The 19,064-nt window shown below is 40.0% G+C and overlaps 1 long non-coding RNA gene across 1 annotated transcript; it reads right to left on the minus strand.

Moving 5' to 3' along the window:
* Window positions 1–372: 372 nt before the first annotated feature.
* On the minus strand, window positions 373–2,013 carry LOC145790526 (uncharacterized). The gene is made up of 2 exons (XR_014329311.1): window positions 1,617–2,013; window positions 373–706 (listed from the first exon to the last, which is right to left on the minus strand). It is a non-coding gene; the product is annotated as an uncharacterized LOC145790526 (long non-coding RNA).
* Window positions 2,014–19,064: the final 17,051 nt, after the last annotated feature.

The raw sequence follows: 19,064 nt of genomic DNA on the forward strand, positions 1-19,064 counted from the left end.
AGAACAAGAACAAATTAATGTATTCACACCCAAACAGCATATCTTTCTCAGATCTTACTTTTTGAATGGAAGGGTGCATCAGAAGTCCCAACATTAATGTATTCACACCAAATTCAACCTCATACATGTTCACACACAAAACCAGAACAAATTCTTTTGATTGTGATACCTGAACCTTAATTTAGATTGAAGACATTTGTTAATAATATTTGATTCCACATAAGCTGGCTATTATCCAAAATTTTGAATGTTAGTTATATAATACAATACCTATCTAGGCCTTGAAAACAAAATTAGGCAATCTGTATTCATTTTGCGTTTCAATAACTCTCCTGATCACTAAGAAAAATTAAGCAAAAGACAGCAAAGATGAAATAGGAAATTGATTTTAAAATAGGAAAACAAAAATGAAATAGGAAATTGATTTTAAAACAAAGATGAAATGGGAAACAACCTCACTCCTCAAATCTAAGGCACCACCAAGGATAACTATGAACACAAACAACTAGAACCCTTTACAACATTATATAATTGATAACAGAGATCAAAACAGAATTTCAGCAAGCCATAGCACACAGTTCAGCCCAATTTCAGCAACTACAACTGCAAATTCAGCACAATTTCATCAACTTTTCTCAGCAACATGAACAACAACCTTTGGCACAGCAACAATTAACAAAATGTGGAACATTTCCAGTGTTTATATCTGCTACAGAAAAAAAAAATTAAATAAAAAGAAAACACACAGTAGCAGATTGGAGAAGTGATAAAACACAATTAATTTCCATCCTTATTAATTTCCTTCACCATTGTTTTCTTAGCAGCCAAACAACATATTTGTGAACACAGGTTTTCCTTCACCATTGTTTTCACCATTAATTTCCATCCTTATTAATTAATGTTTAAGAACAAATCAATTTACTTAATGTTAATGTTAGAAACTGAAAACTCCATGAACAGTTTCCACACTGTTAGCTCTAAATGTCTTTATTGACTTGGATTCACATTTTCAATCAAACACTTGATTTAGATCATTGACAATCATATTATTCAATCAAATCTTCCAAATATATATATAGTTGGTTCGATCAATATAGTTGGTTCAATCTAGTATGCAGTGGACAAATCAAACCCACTTCATAAAATTTCAAAGATATTTCTCACAGATATTTCAGAGCTATTTCATAAAATTTCAGAGGTATTTCACAAATCAAACCCAAATATATATAAAGTTGGTTCAATCAATTTTTTCTGGTAATCTTCTTTGACAATTATAATTATTTCAGAGCTCTTGATCGGTGAACAAAGAAGATTACCAGAGCTATTTCACAAAATTTCAGAGCTATTTCACCATCATGATAGCCAAAAATCTGAACATAATACCATTTTATAAAATTTCTGAGCTATATTCAGATTTTTAATCTAATACTTCTGGTGTATAGCTAATACCGAAATCTGAATATAATCTAATACCATTTTATTTAAATCAGATTTTTATGTAATACCATTACCATTCCAAATAACTGAATATAGCTCTGAAAAGAAATCATTTTATAAAATTATCATATTTCTGGATGAAGATTACCGAAATCAAATGTTCAAGTAGATTCACTCACTTTGAGAAAGATTACAGAGATCTGAGAACTTCTCGCCGTCGTCGGGAGGGCGTCGCCGGTGAAGGTGAGTCGCCGATAAGGGTGAGTTGCCGGTGCGGGTGGGTTCGGTGGAGAACAAGCGGGCTGAGTGAGAGTGAGTGACAGTCAGTGTATACTCTATAACCTGTGTAAAGCTTTGGGCAGGAATTTTCTGAAATTTCAATTTCAATTTTTTATTTATTTATTTTTTTTTATAGCCGTTGGATGTGCAATGGTTGATCTCAGCCGTTGCACGCAGGAAGTGAAGGAGGATTCTCAAGGAGGGGATCCGAACTCCTTGACAATGGCCCCAGTCTGGTAGGTTTTTTTTAAGTTAAAATCTGATGATTAGAAAGTAAAAGTTAAAAGTACCAATTCCTCAAATTCTAAACAATCCGTTTGTCTAGCTTATTTAAAGCTATTTCTGTTTAATAAGCTAGTATGACACAATTTCTAAATTAACATAAGCTATTATTCCCTCTTAGAATTTATAAAGTAGCAAGTGGTTCCTACATTACATTACTAACTTTGAATCCATAACTTGCTTTTTCTTTGCTTCCACTTCTGTTAGTGTGCTTCTCCTTTTAATTATTACTTGTTTACAAATCCTATAGAAATGGTATTTTTGCAGTACAGGTCCTTCCAATTCAATGCTTTGGATGGTAATTTTACTTTTGTGTTGGATTGTATTTCACCAACAAGAAGAAAAAACCCACCAGCACTAATTGATATTCATGCCATGACTTATGAGTAGTTGTTTTTTTTAACTACTGGGACTGACAATTGCTTCAGATTAATCCTCCTCTTTTGGAGGAAAAAATCATCTGACCTGTCAAAAATCAAACTTAGAACATTTTTCTTAAATTTTTTTTTTTTTGTTTTTTGTTTTGGGATTGGCATTGGTGTGTCTGGATCAAAGCCCCACTAATCCCTAGGGGTGCATAGACCCTCGACAAGGAGAAAATTAAATAAAACCAAAAAAATATGGGAATAAAAAATATTTCTCTTAACCTTGTTTTTATCTATGGATTCGGAAAAGAATTTCTTTTTGCTTGTCAAATTGATAAATTAGATTCAGTCACATTGATGAATTAGATTCAATCTAGGGAACAAAACAAAGAGATCGGTGGACATTCAGTGTCATGTGGTATTTTATTTTATATAAACTATCCTACCTTTTGAGCAAGTAGTGAGAGCCATAATTAATCATCATGATCATAGTTGTTGTGGGGACATAATTTTTGAGTGCCAACACGTGGCCAAGGTGACGCCGAAGTGTCAGCCAAGGTGCCACATGTCTTGGTCATGACGCCGAGGTGATCTCGGCTAGGCCGAGGTTATCTCCGAAGATATCGGAATCCAGGATAAGCGGATAAGGGACAAGAGTCCTAGAATGGGAGAAGACTTCAGTTTGGGTAAAGATAAGACTCTTAGAGAGTTTATCCCAATCCTACTAGGAATCCAAGATTAGCAGTAATTCTAAGTCCATTGAAGCTAGGCTTCTATTGGGACTAGGTTTGTGTTAGCTATAAAAGAGAGGCACCCTCATGGGTCTAAGGTATGCTTTTTATGCTCTAAATAGTGAGTTAAGCACTTTTGCTATCTTTAAGATAACTGACTTGATCGTTGGAGTGCCCCCGGGTGGACGAACCACCGCCAAAATCTCTTCTTTTTGGGACAGGTCGTTTGGGCTTAATCTATTCTGCTAGTGTTCTCCAGCTGAGTTCTTGATTGGCAGTGTGGTCAGAAATTGACACACACACTTTGGCACCGTCTGTGAGAAAGAAAGGAGAATAGATGGCCAACGACAGACAAAAAGAGAAGGTTAGGGACGACACCCCTACTAAGAGTGGGAAACATATTGACCTTGACGTCGAAGAAGACAACTGCAATGAAGAGACTCGTGATAAGAATCACGGAGGAAAGGATGTCGACCAGGAGGGCGGCGTACCGAAGAAATTGGACCAGAGTGGGTATTATAACGAGGATGACCTCTAGGTATGAAAAGATAGATGAATGCAGAGGGACGACGAGATGAAGGGAATGGCGAACAAATTGGCGGACCTGCAAACAGTTGTCAATTTCCTGATGCAGAACAACGTCATGCAGCCACCGTTCTCGCTACAAGATACGCCGATTCCGGCGGCCAAGAAAGGTGCCCAGAAAGGGGGGCAGAAAATAGTTCCTGCAGTCCCTCAGCATGGCGGGACCAAGGGACATTCTCACCGGCCTTGGCGGGAGGTCGGGCATGGAGAATCCCAAAAAACACGATCTCGGCCTAGATGATTAGGTCCGAGAAGAGAAGAGCTCAACCTAAAATGAACAAATTCCAAATTCTAGAAGACAATATCTCGGCCTAGATGATTAAGTCCGAGAAGAGAAAAGCTCAGCCTAAGTTAAAGACTTTTTATATAAGGTCCACAAAGGAGTAGGTGGAAGCCATGTAGAGGGCTGGAGAATGATGCTTGAGAGTTGGAATTTTTAAGCCAAGATCGGTTTAACACTAGTTGAAATTTTTAAGAAAGATTTACAAGTTGAAGTTAAACTGAGGTCATGTTTAACACTTGTTGAAATTTAAGAAAAATTTACAAGTTAAAGTTAAATGAGGTCATGTTTAACACTTGTTGAAATTTTAAAAAAAATTTACAAGTTGAAGTTAAATCGGGGTCATAATTAAAGGAATAAATGATATAGGTTCCATCACCTCAGGATGCCGAGGTAATAGAACCTATGGAGCAGTTGTGGGGACATAATTTTTGAGTGCCAACACGTGGCCAAGGTGATGCCAAAGTGTCAGCCAAGGTACCACGTGTCTTGGTCATGATGCCGAGGTGATCTCGGCTAGGCCGGGTTTATATCCGAAGATACTGGAATCCGAGATAAGCGGATAAGGGACAAGAGTCCTAGAATGGGAGAAAACTTCAATTTGGGTAAAGATAAGACTCTTAGAGAATTTATCCCAATCCTATTGGGAGTCCAAGATTAGCAGTAATTCTAAGTCCATTGAAGCTAGGCTTCTATTGGGACTAGGTTTGTGTTGGCTATAAAAGAGAGGCACCCTCATGGGTCTTAGGTATGCTTTTTATGCTCTGAATAGTGAGTTAAGCACTTTTGCTATCTTTGAGAGATAACTGACTTGATCGTCGGAGTGCCCTCGGGTGGACGAACCACCGCTAGAATCTCTTCTTTTTGTGACAGGTCGTTCAGGCTTAATCTATTCTGCCAGTGAGTGCTTGATTGGCAGTGTGGTCGGAAATTGACACACATAGTTGTTAACATTCCTCATTGTCATTATCATTGTTTTATTCCTATTCTTTTTCTATACTCCCTCTCTCTCTTTGCCCCGTATTTGAAAACCGTAATCTATGTGTTATCTCAGTTGCTCTGCCACATTGCTACTACTCCATCATCGTTGCTGCTCCACCATCTCTTTTCCAGTTTTCATTATAAATTTCAGGTTCCTATTTCTTCTCAAGTTGTAATTAGTTATGATGAAATTTTGTTCTGTGAATATTACCCTCTGTTTGGATGGAGTGATATGGTAAGAAATGAAGAAAAAATGATGTTTGGTTTATAAATTAGGTAAGAAAATGATGAAATTGAGATCTTCATTTAAAAAAAGGTGAAGAGAGGCTCTGTAGGGCAATGATGAGAGACAAGTTTGTAGAGAAGGAGGATCGAGAAGGGTAACTCTATAAAAAGTGAAGAAGAGCCCATGAAAAATGGATGGAAATTAACTTGAACCCTAAGAAAAAGGATATACCAACTACTCAAAGAGAAAAATTGACTTGAATGTCGGAGTGTTAATTCTGGCACTACCGACCGGAGTTGTTTAGTTGTTTCAGGTAACGTGGCAAGAATCTCGAAGGTTTACCTAGATTCGAGGAGTATTTCCAAACCCACTTCTCCACACATATATACTCTTTACCTTCGATTTTGAATTCACCGACTGTCGATATATCAGCTTGCAAACCCACAAAGCCTGGTACATGAGGATTATTAATTTCTCACTACTGTTTCTTCCTTCATTGTTGATTGTATTGAGTAGACAGCTTGCAAAACCACAAAGCCTGGTACATGACGAATTCGTTGTAATTATAGATTCCAAATTTGCTGGAGTGCTGGTTGCGTTCTTGCTGAGCTATTAGCAGGGAGGCCTATCATGCCTGGTCGAATATAGGTAACTTTAATTTTTTTTATATTTACTTTATTCTATGAATGATTCGAATACATCATTCTAAACACTTTAAAGAGTCATTCAATAGGATGTTTGATGTTGCACCACATTGATTTTTAACTTCATGCTTTAGTTGATATATTTACTATTCTACTTCTGGTCAATAAATGACCGAACTACCTTGGAAAATGGAAATTTGTTTTGACTATTTGAGAAGATCAATGATATTCGAATGTTCCTTTTGCATGCCACCTCCATTTGTTTCGACTTTTAATGCAATATATATATATATATTATATATAAATTGATAATGAGAGATTTTGTTATGTGATGCTCAGCCATTTTGGGTCTTGTGACTGTGATACTATGGTAGCCTCATCCTCCATCAATTTATTCAAACAGGGTACGGTGATATTAGGGCCGCGGCCGCTGCTGGTAGTTTGTTTGGTTGTAGGTTTGTTCTTTTTTTTTTTTTGGTTTCTTTTATGTTTTGTTCTATTGTTTGTTTGGTTATTTAGAGTCCATCAGTGTGAGATTGTTAAGCTTATTCTCTCTGTGGTTGGGATCTATGATTTATCTCGGACATATTCTATTGCCAAACTTTTATAATCGGCTTTGTTTCGCAGTACGAGCGTGAGTATGAAATGTGTGTCTGAATATTTTCATAGTTTTATCTCTTCTCTCTTTATTTTCACTTTGTTTAGTGTAAGTTTTAGGTTTTGTTTGGTGTAAGTTTTAGGTTGGATGGACTCTTGTAAGTCTGTTTGACTTTCTTGAATGAAGTTTTCTTCGAATAAAAAAAGAAAAAAAAATCTTCATCAGTATTTGTTAGAACATGAAAAGAAACATTGGGTTTGATGCATTAGGGATAGTGCTCATTTTTTTTGGTATTAATAGTTAGTTTTTGATAATACCAACTATATGATTCTAGATTCTTGTGCTGTAGCCATTCACTAGCCGTTGATGTTGTTGTATATCACAATGTTAGCTATTTGCTTTGGCTTCTTATTTGGCAATTAAAACGGGAGAACAATTCCATGGTTTTAATAGCATTGTATGCCTTGATTTAATGGGTGAATATTAAAATTAGAGAGAAACTATTTTCATTGTGGCTAATTATTTAGGACAATGTCTATTAAATTTATACTTTAGTTTGACGTCTTTTAATTCTTTATATTGCTCTCTGTCATATCCTTCCTAAACTTGTGGATTATTCCCTGTTATATTCTTCTTATACTTGAGTAATCAATTTCTTATACATTCCACAATATGAACACATGCTTTTTAGTCTATGTGCTTGTTTGATAGGGAATTTTTTTGGGTCAAAGTTGCAAAATTTGTGGTTTACTATGCCAATTTGAGTAGAAGTTACAAATGACAAATTTAAGTGTGCACTCTAAAATGAAATTTATAACTTTTTGTGGTGAGGAAATTTATGCTATTTTATAATTTATGTTACAAAATTTTGTTGTTTTATTATGAATTGCACACCATACGGGTCTCCCTGTGTGATATCTATAACCTATCTATAAAAGCAAGAAACCTGAGTCTAACGATAGTGAATGTAACATTCTTTAAAATGTCAAATTCACCCTCTGTGGATATTGTTTGGCAAGCTATGGATGACACCGGTTGACCTGTGTGCGGTGCTTCTGCAACAAACCATTCTCTGGGGCATTTCCCTAAATAAGCTAAAATAGTAAATCAATTCCCAAACTAAGCCTAGTTTTCAAAGAATTCCCAAAATGAGCTAACTCGCGGTTCACAATCGCGATTTCAACATTTTTCCGCCTGCCCCGCGTGGAAGTGGGCAAAACTTAAATTCGTAGTTATAAAAAGCGCTTTCGATTAACAAATCGCGGTTACAAAACGCGATTTTAATTAACTTTTTTTTCGTTTTGAACTTGCTAGTACAAACAACGATTTTATCCAAAAACATTTTGTTCTTAATTCGCTGTTGAGAACCACGAGACCATTCTGAACTCGCTGTTTGTAACCACAAGACGATTCTGAACTCGCTCTTTGTAACCACGAGTTTAACAAAAATCATTTTTCTTCTGAACTCGCTGTTCCAAACGACGTTTTATGAAAAAAAATATTTTCTTCTGACCTCCCTCTTTCAAACCACGCTTTTTTGCCAAAGATTTTTTCTCCTATAATTGTTGTTATGAACCACGCTTTTAGCGTAATTTTTTTTTTTAGTTTCAATTTAACTGAGCTGTGAAGAAGAAATTTTTTTTTTTGTTTCTGTTGTCATTGTTTTGATGATAATGTATTTCAAAATAATTTTTTGGGTTAAAATTGTTTTACTAAAACCGTTCTCATGTTAATTTTTTTTTCTTTTCTCTTGTCTTTATTTTGGGTTAGAATGTGTAATTCAGCATTGTTTTTTTGGTTTGACTAAAGTAAATTTATTTTGTTTTTTCTTGTGTTTGTTTTGGGTTAGAAGGTAATAATGTAATTCATAAATTTTTTGAGCTTTAGTAAAGCCGTTTTGATGTAAATTTTTATTTTATTTTATTTTTTCTTTGTTTTGGGTTAGAAGGTGTTATTTAGTAATTTGTTTGGGCTTTAATAAAGCCGTTTTCATTTAAATATATATATTTTTTCTTTTGTCTTTGTTTTGGGTTAGAAGGTGATAATGTAATTCATAAATTTCTTTTCACTTTACTAAAGCCATTTTTGTATAAATTTTTAAATTTTTTTATTTTTTATTTTTTTCTCTTGTCTTTGTTTTGGGTTAGAATGTGTTATTCAGAAATTTGTTTTGACTTTACTAAAGCCGTTTTCATGTAAATAATATACATATATTTTTTTTTCTGTTGTCTTTGTTTTGAGTTAAAAGGTGATAATGTAATTCATAAATTTCTTTTCGCTTTACTAAAGCCATTTTCATGTAAACTTTTTTATTTTTTATTTTTTTCTCTTGTCTTTGTTTTGGGTTAGAATGTGTTATTCAGAAATTTGTTTTCGCTTTACTAAAGCCGTTTTCATTTAAATAATTTTTTTTTTCTGTTGTCTTTGTTTTGGGTTAGAAGGTGATAATTTAATTCATAAAACCTTGAGGAAAAAACACATAAGTCTCCCACAAAAATATATAAGTAGTACAGACATAAGTCTCGGACAACAATACATTGTGGACACCATGAACCGAACACACAATACATAGATAAACATAACAGTTAGATAGACAAATATTAGCCAGACAATCTGACAAACTCATTACGGAAACACTTACTCTAACACAGACATTACATATTAATGCATGACCTAATATTGCCGAAGTGTAGACATTAACACCTAATTCGCGCTTAAATCGGCAGGTGGCTCAGAGTCTGAATAATCCGAAAGCTCAGCGTCAGAGACAAGTTCAGGATCCTCCATGATACCCTTGATAGCCGCAACATTTGGTTCTGTTTTGTTCTTCTAGGCATCCTTCTTAACTATGTGTAGCTGCATATCGCGGGCTAACCTACGGCCCATTTGAGAAATCTCACGTTGTAGTCTTTCACATAGTCGATCAACATTATCAGAATCTTCCTTTTGGATCTCAACAGAACATGCTTTTGGCACCTTCAGTCGATTTTTCCGACATAATCTTTCCATTTGCACTCGCTCTATAAATAGTGCGGGCCACTTCAGAAGTCTTGTAACGCCCTCAAAATAATAACATTAAACCCATCAAATAAGACATGCATTTCCATATAAACTAACCACATTCCTTTATTCAATAGAGTTCCATTACATAAGTATTACATGTTAACATCAAAACAAAATGCCTTACAGGCTTACAGCTTTCCAAGTTAACACTTGGTTACAACAAAAGAATACTAACTCGTTTACACATAAAGCCCTTGGCTTGAAGTTACATGTAATACATCAAAAGTAAAACGACAAAACATGTCCGCCTCTAGCCTCCCAAGCTATGTCCTTGGAGGTGGCATGCTTCCTGCACCTGAAAATGATATTCCCATATAGGGTGAGCCACAGCCAGTAGAAATACACTAAACCAACCATGAACAATGCCTAAAACATTAGCAATTGATAGATGGCCAACACTGATACAATCACATAAATCATATATTTATGTCAAACGACTTACAAGTCCCAGTTACTCTTCATTTCCCCTTTTTCAACAGATAGGCATATAAGCACTACCCACATGCTCAACAGATATGTATAACAACAATATCCACATTCTCAGATAAGCAAATAAGCTATATCCACATTTTATAACAGATATGTATAGCAACAATATCCACAGATAAGCATAAAAGCTATATCCACACATCACAAAGATAAGCATATAAGCTCTATCTTCACTTCTTTAGACAAGCATATGAGCTGTATCTACGGAGTTCATCCCCTATCTTCTCCCATCACTATCCGGTTTAGAGGTACATCCCCTATCTTCCCCTAAACCGCGGAGTACATCCCCTATCTCCTCCTCTACACATAACGTATATAAACACATTGGTTCTATATACAATCACCCAATACATACAGTTAATGTATTCTATCAACCGTCAAGTTCCATGACACATTTCATTGATTAGTTTCAGTTTGCCTAATCATCATGCATTGTCTACAACAATCACGACTATCCTCCACCGATAGCCCAAAACAGTTATTTCTAAACAGAAAATAAATGCACAAATGGATATTCAATCAACATTTCATTTCCTCATTTCTCACCATTAATTATCCCAATTAATTAAACAATGTAATTAGGCCATTTTCCATAATTACCATTTCAACCCTTAGGTCCTATTTTCCTCAATGATTCAACATCAATTCCATTTCTCCATGCCAAACATGCATCTAGGTTTATTATGAATAAAACCCCAACTTTTGTAAAATTACACAAAAGCCCCCAACTTTCACAAAATTACCAAACCAAGCCCAACATCTCAAAATACCAAAATTTAAAGACAAAACCCATAGAGAGGAGTAGGATATCCCTACCTCAAACCTGGAGCCCCAAAGGAGAAGACGACAAAACCCAACGTGCTCCAAAACCCGAGATTTTCAGATTAAAATGAAGCCCTCGACGATCAACAACTTTTTTGTAAAGGCCAAAGGTGAGTAAATCACTCCTACTAGATCAAAACCTATAGAGAAGGTAGAGTCTAGAGTGAGAGGCTCAACAATGGTGATTTTGGAAAAGTAAGAGAGAGAAGAGAAAGTAAAAAGGTGACTTGAAAAGTCACAATTTCGGGACTTAAACCCAGTCGCCCGCTCGAGCGTAAAACACCCCGCTCGAGCGTCACTCACAGACTCCCGCTCGAGCGCCGGATGCACTCTCCCAGCATTTATACAGAACCAGGCCTCCGCTCGAGCTTCCAACTCTACGCTCGAGCGGCACTCAGACAACCCCGCTCGAGCGGCCAATACCACGCTCGAGCGTACAACGCTGCACAGAAAATACTGGATGGGTATATTACCCGCTCGAGCGCCCAACCCCCCGCTCGAGCGGACAGGCCAAAATCTGGGCAACTAGGTTTGGTTTCCAAACTCAACCAACCTGCAACAAACCTGCCCAACACATCCTATAACTCAAAATACAAAGTAAAGAGGATGTAAACAAAATAATAAACAACCACCAACATCCACGGACACATGTCCGGATCACTGTACAACAAGGGTAAACCCGGGATCGCTATAACCTCCCCCCCTTAAAGAATTTCGCCCCCGAAATTAAGCACAAGTTTTCAAAAACGAGTTTTCCTTCATTTTAGACAATGTTACAATTTAACATTCAACAATTCGACCCATTACCGGTCGTCCCATCCCTTTAACAAGAGACATATCACAATATGTAAACAACATATGTATTTTCAACATGCATCAACATTATGCACTATCTTTCCAATTTCAACAATATAATCAACATATATAATGTCACATTCAACTTCCATATAAGGCAAGTTCCAAAACATACTCCCAATAACCAAAACATTTTCAATGTTTCACAACTTAAGACATATATAAAAGCTCTTAAGTTCAACAAAATGTAAAATTTAAATACAAGATTACATATCAACAAACAAGTCCGGATATTTCTCTCGGACTTCCAACTCACGTTCCCAAGTGGCTTCCTCCACTCCGTGATGTTTCCACAAGACTTTCACCAAAGGAATGGTCTTGCCACGCAGGACCTGATCCCGCCTATCCAAGACCCGAACCGGTCTCTCCTCATACGAGGTATCCTCATCTACCTCTAAATTGGTCCAATCCAACACATGTGATGGATCTGGCTCATACTTCCGAAGCATACTCACATGAAACACGTCATGCACTCCAGACAACTGCGGCGGTAAGGCTAACCGATAAGCAACCTCACCTATCCTTTCAAGGATCTCAAAAGGACCAATAAACCGAGGGGATAACTTCCCACTCTTCCCAAACCCCATCAAGCCTCGCCTAGGTGATATCTTCAGAAAGACATGATTACCTACCTCAAACGCCAAAGGCCTCCTCCTACGGTCGGCATAACTCTTTTGTCGACTCTGGGCTGTAACAAGCCTCCTACGGATAAGCTCAACTTTCTCCGTCGTCTCCCTAACCAACTCCGGACCCAACAAAGGTGCATCACCCACCTTGGCCCAACAAACTGGAGACCTACATGGTCGGCCATACAAGGCCTCAAACGGTGCCATACCGATGCTAGACTGAAAACTGTTGTTGTAGGCAAACTCTACCAAGGGCAAGTGCCTCTCCCACGTCCCGCTGAAATCCAGGACACAACCCCGAAGCATATCCTCGAGGATCTGAATAGTACGCTCGGACTGCCCGTCAGTCTGAGGATGATAAGCCGTACTAAAGGTCAACTTAGTGCCCAAGGCACTCAGCAAACTCTGCCACAACCTAGCAGTAAAACGAGGATCTCTATCTGAGACGATCGTCACTGGGACCCCGTGCAATCTCACTACGTCCCGAATATACAAATCGGCAAGATGATCTACCGAATCTCTCACGCGCATAGGAATAAAGTGCGCCGACTTAGTCAACCGGTCTACAACCACCCAAATAGCATCACTACCCCGCTGAGTCCTCGGAAGACCTACAACGAAGTCCATAGTGACATGCTCCCACTTCCACTCGGCAATAGGCAAGGGTTGCAACAAACCTGCTGGCCTCTGATGTTCGGCCTTCACTTGCTGGCAAGTAAGGCACTTCGATACGAAAACAGCCACATCTCTCTTCATACCCCGCCACCAAAACTGGCGACCCAAATCCTGATACATCTTAGTACCTCCCGGATGCACCGCAAGGCGCGAATGGTGAAACTCTCGGAGTACTTCCTCTCGGCAAGACTCCGGTACAAACACACGGTCTCGGTATCTCACACTCAGGTCGGGATACACCGTCAAACCCTTCTCAACTTTCCCACTGGAGATCTTCCCTCGGAGGGATTCTACCTCAAGGTCACCTCTCTGTGCCTCTAACACTCTAATCACAAGTGTAGGCTGCGCAACAACAGAAAACAAGGCCGCAGCCTCAATAGATTCGCCCAGTAGCAAATCAAACTCGCCAAGTGCTCCCAACATCTCCCATTCCCGGATGGCTATACAAGCTACATCACTAATGGTTTTCCTACTAAGGGCATCGGCCACAACATTGGCCTTTCCCGGATGATAGTGCAACTCAAAATCATAATCCTCGATGAACTCCATCCACCTCCTCTGCCTCAAATTCAAGTCTCTCTGTGTAAACAGATACTTCAAACTCTTATGATCCAAGAATACCTCGAACTTCTCACCATAAAGGTAGTGCCTCCAGATTTTCAAGGCGAAGATCACTGCTGCTAACTCTAGGTCGTGTGTGGGGTAATTCTTCTCATGAATTTTCAACTGACGTGAGCCATAAGCTACCACTTTCCCCTCTTGCATCAACACACAACCCAAACCCTCTCGTGAGGCATCACAATAAACCGCATAACCCAACCCTCTCTCCGGAATAATCAACACCGGAGCGGTGGTCAATCTAACTTTCAGCTCTTGGAATGACTTTTCACAAGTCTCACTCCACACAAACTTGACTCCCTTCTGAGTCAGTCTAGTCAACGGTGACGCTAACCTGGAGAAATCTTTCACAAACCGACGGTAATACCCAACTAATCCCAGAAAACTGCGGATCTCAAACACACTCTTAGGCTGTGCCCAATCTTGTACTGCCTCAACCTTGGATGTATCAACAGACACCCCTTCCCCGGATACCACGTGGCCTAAGAATTTGACTTCCCTCAGCCAGAACTCACACTTCCCAAACTTAGCATACAGCCTATGGGCTCTACGTAACTCAAGCACCACTCTCAAGTGTGCCTCGTGCTCCTCCTCAGAAGACGAACAGATAAGAATGTCGTCCACGAAGACGACCACAAATCGGTCTAAGAACTCCCGAAAAACCCGGTTCATCAAGTCCGTAAAGACTGCCGGTGCATTGGTAAGTCCGAATGGCATCACCAGAAACTCATAATGACCATACCGCGTACGGAATGCCGTTTTCGGAATATCCTCTTCCCTGACCCTCAACTGGTGGTAACCCGATCTCAAGTCTATCTTAGAGAAACAACGGGAACCCTTCAATTGGTCAAACAAATCATCTATACGGGGCATAGGATACTTATTCTTAACCGTAGCCCGATTCAACAACCGTAGCCCGATTCAACTTCCGGTAGTCAATACACAATCTCAAGGCACCATCTTTCTTTTTAACAAAGAGTGCTGGTGCTCCCCACGGTGAAACACTAGGGCGAACAAAGCCCTTATCTAGCAATTCCTGGAGCTGAACTTTCAACTCAACCAACTCTGCTGGAGCAAAACGGTAAGGTGCCATAGAAATCGGCGCCGTGCCGGGCACTAAATCAATAGAGAACTCTATCTCTCGGTGAGGTGGTAAATTAACAAGATCTTCGGGAAAGACATCCGAATACTCACAAACCACCCTCGGCAACACAAGCTGGGTCTCACCACTCTCACCACTCTCAAAGCTGGCAAGTAGACTACTAAGCTCACTTTGCCCTCGCGAATCATACCCCGGTGGCAAAACACTACCAACCCGGTCTCCCAAGAAATGGAACCACTCCCCGCTCAAGGTACATAACGTGACCCTCTGGCGGTAGCAATCAATAACAGCCCGGTATGACGATAACCAGTCCATACCTAAAATAACATCAAAACCCTTCATGGGCATGACAACAAACGGAAAAGGAAGCCTATAATCGGCGACCTCTATATCACATCCTCTAACACCCTGTTTCAGGATCAACTCACCACACAAAGGCGATACCACACAAATAGGAGATGCTAACTGTGCTAACTCCAATTCCAAAACAGATGCAAATGCAGCAGATACAAAAGAATGAGATGCACCCGTGTCTATCAACACATTAGCAACCGAGTTGCAAAACAGAAAAGTACCTCTCACTACTGATGGAGCTGGCACTAAATCCTGCGCGGTAACAGCATACACGCGCCCCGTAGGCCCCTGGTCTACCTGCTCACCTCTCGGAGCAAAAGACTGCTGCACAGACTGGGATGACGAAAATCCCGGATTGGCCCTCGAGGCCTGCACAGACTGAGCTGGCTGAAAACCCTGCGTCTGCCTAGAACCAGACGCTCCCGAAGTGGCACTCAACTGTGGGCAAAACCTCTTCATGTGCCCAGGTTGTCCACACTGATAACAAGTCAAGGGCTACCCCCTGCCCAAACTCTGACTCTGCGGTCTAGCTGAAGAAGAAGCAGCTTTCTGACCCCCACCCTTCTGCGGGCAAACTGAAACCTTGTGACCCAGCTGGCCACACTTGTAACAAGTGAATTCCCCCTGACTGCCTCTCCCCGAGCCTACACTCGGCACTGGAAAGGTCGATCTAGAGACTGCACCCTGAGACTGCTGAGGGTTATAACCCTTCTGTCTCCTGCCATCACTCTGACTATCCTGGCTCCTCTTGGAGCCCCTCTGTTCTTCCTCCTCCTCCTGCATCATAATCTCCATATGAGCAGCAGCATCAACCAGGTGTCTATACTCTCGAATGTAAGACCCACCAACTCTCAACTTGAGGCCCCGCCTCAACTTCCGCTCAAACTCATAGCAACGGTGTTCCTCAGACGCCACCAGTTCCGGTGCAAACCTGGACAGACTGGTAAAAGTAGCCTCAAACTCGGCCACTGACAAGCCCTGCTGTTTAAATCGGCTAAACTGATCCCTCAGCTTCTCCCTAGCTGCTGCAGACAAAAACCTCTCCTGAAAAGCATTTATAAACGCCTCCCAAGTACCACCAACACGAGCCTTCTCGTACTTCCACCATTGACCCGCATCTCCCTTCAGCTGGAAGGATGCTAAGGTCACTTTCAGTGCTCCGTCCTCGATGCCAAGCATCTCGAACGTCTTACTCATCTGTTCTAACCACTCATCAGCCTTCAGTGGCTCCTTCGGATCCCCGATAAACTCATCCAGATTAGACCGGAAGAACTCCCTCTTCAAGAAAGAAGGCCCTGTCTCAGCTGCCTGATTCCCAGCTCTAACAATACCCAAAGCCCCTGCTATTTCTCTGGCCAAGGCACCCATAGCTTGCTGACCCACTGGCTCGACCACGTTGGCCTGACCAACCCCCTCCTGCACCGCCGGAATCTCACCCGGTAACGGTACTTCCTGCCTCGCAGGTCTACCACGCCTAGCACCTCTTCCTCGTCCTGACATCCTAATAAAGGCAACACAGAACGTTAGCACATTCATAGATGTGCCGAAACTAAACACTCACGTCCTAATGCATGGACAACTGTAATTCACTCCACATAAGCACATAATCACATAAGCACTTACGAATTTCATTTCCGGATAATGATAGTCCCGAGACGTTACTAGAGTTCTGGTTAGAAACAGCATTGATCAAGTGCTTTTCCAACAAGACTCCCAGAAACTCAAGGATCCAATCAACATCCCAGAAATTAAATCCCATACCCACATAATCACATAAGCATGTTATCAATTAAGCACACAGCATATGATACTACATCTAAGTCTCTATCAAGCGAGACAAACCCATTGTGATACTAATCACTTCCCACGTACCCAAAGTATTCGAACCCGGTACGCTCTGATACCAAGTTGTAACGCCCTCAAAATAATAACATTAAACCCATCAAATAAGACATGCATTTCCATATAAACTAACCACATTCCTTTATTCAATAGAGTTCCATTACATAAGTATTACATGTTAACATCAAAACAAAATGCCTTACAGGCTTACAGCTTTCCAAGTTAACACTTGGTTACAACAAAAGAGTACTAACTCGTTTACACATAAAGCCCTTGGCTTGAAGTTACATGTAATACATCAAAAGTAAAACGACAAAACATGTCCGCCTCTAGCCTCCCAAGCTATGTCCTTGGAGGTGGCATGCTTCCTGCACCTGAAAATGATATTCCCATATAGGGTGAGCCACAGCCAGTAGAAATACACTAAACCAACCATGAACAATGCCTAAAATATTAGCAATTGATAGATGGCCAACACTGATACAATCACATAAATCATATATTTATGTCAAACGACTTACAAGTCCCAGTTACTCTTCATTTCCCCTTTTTCAACAGATAGGCATATAAGCACTACCCACATGCTCAACAGATATGTATAACAACAATATCCACATTCTCAGATAAGCAAATAAGCTATATCCACATGTTATAACAGATATGTATAACAACAATATCCACAGATAAGCATAAAAGCTATATCCACACATCACAAAGATAAGCATATAAGCTCTATCTTCACTTCTTTAGACAAGCATATGAGCTGTATCTACGGAGTTCATCCCCTATCTTCTCCCATCACTATCCGGTTTAGAGGTACATCCCCTATCTTCCCCTAAACCGCGGAGTACATCCCCTATCTCCTCCTCTACACATAACGTATATAAACACATTGGTTCTATATACAATCACCCAATACATACAGTTAATGTATTCTATCAACCGTCAAGTTCCATGACACATTTCATTGATTAGTTTCAGTTTGCCTAATCATCATGCATTGTCTACAACAATCACGACTATCCTCCACCGATAGCCCAAAACAGTTATTTCTAAACAGAAAATAAATGCACAAATGGATATTCAATCAACATTTCATTTCCTCATTTCTCACCATTAATTATCCCAATTAATTAAACAATGTAATTAGGCCATTTTCCATAATTACCATTTCAACCCTTAGGTCCCATTTTCCTCAATGATTCGACATCAATTCCATTTCTCCATGCCAAACATGCATCTAGGTTTATTATGAATAAAACTCCAACTTTTGTAAAATTACACAAAAGCCCCCAACTTTCACAAAATTACCAAACCAAGCCCAACATCTCAAAATACCAAAATTTAAAGACAAAACCCATAGAGAGGAGTAGGATATCCCTACCTCAAACCTGGAGCCCCAAAGGAGAAGACGACAAAACCCAACGTGCTCCAAAACCCGAGATTTTCAGATTAAAATGAAGCCCTCAACGATCAACAACTTTTTTGTAAAGGCCAAAGGTGAGTAAATCACTCCTACTAGATCAAAACCTATAGAGAAGGTAGAGTCTAGAGTGAGAGGCTCAACAATGGTGATTTTGGAAAAGTAAGAGAGAGAAGAGAAAGTAAAAAGGTGACTTGAAAAGTCACAATTTCGGGACTTAAACCCAGTCGCCCGCTCGAGCGTAAAACACCCCGCTCGAGCGTCACTCACAGACTCCCGCTCGAGCGCCGGATGCACTCTCCCAGCATTTATACAGAACCAGGCCTCCGCTCGAGCTTCCAACTCTACGCTCGAGCGGCACTCAGACAACCCCGCTCGAGCGGCCAATACCACGCTCGAGCGTACAACGCTGCACAGAAAATACTGGATGGGTGTATTACCCGCTCGAGCGCCCAACCCCCCGCTCGAGCGGACAGGCCAAAATCTGGACAACTAGGTTTGGTTTCCAAACTCAACCAACCTGCAACAAACCTGCCCAACACATCCTATAACTCAAAATACAAAGTAAAGAGGATGTAAACAAAATAATAAACAACCACCAACATCCACGGACACATGTCCGGATCACTGTACAACAAGGGTAAACCCGGGATCGCTATAAGTCTAGCGTTTGCTAAACCATATCCTGTTTGATTATCTGATGGATCCTCCACCAAACCACATGGATCTCGATAGTACTTGGGCATGACAAAATGTCGCTTCCCAAACCTATCATGATAAGCACAAG

Source organism: Camellia sinensis, chromosome 1, assembly GCF_055761805.1.
Source record: "Camellia sinensis isolate YWXY chromosome 1, ASM5576180v1, whole genome shotgun sequence".
NCBI lineage: Eukaryota > Viridiplantae > Streptophyta > Magnoliopsida > Ericales > Theaceae > Camellia > Camellia sinensis.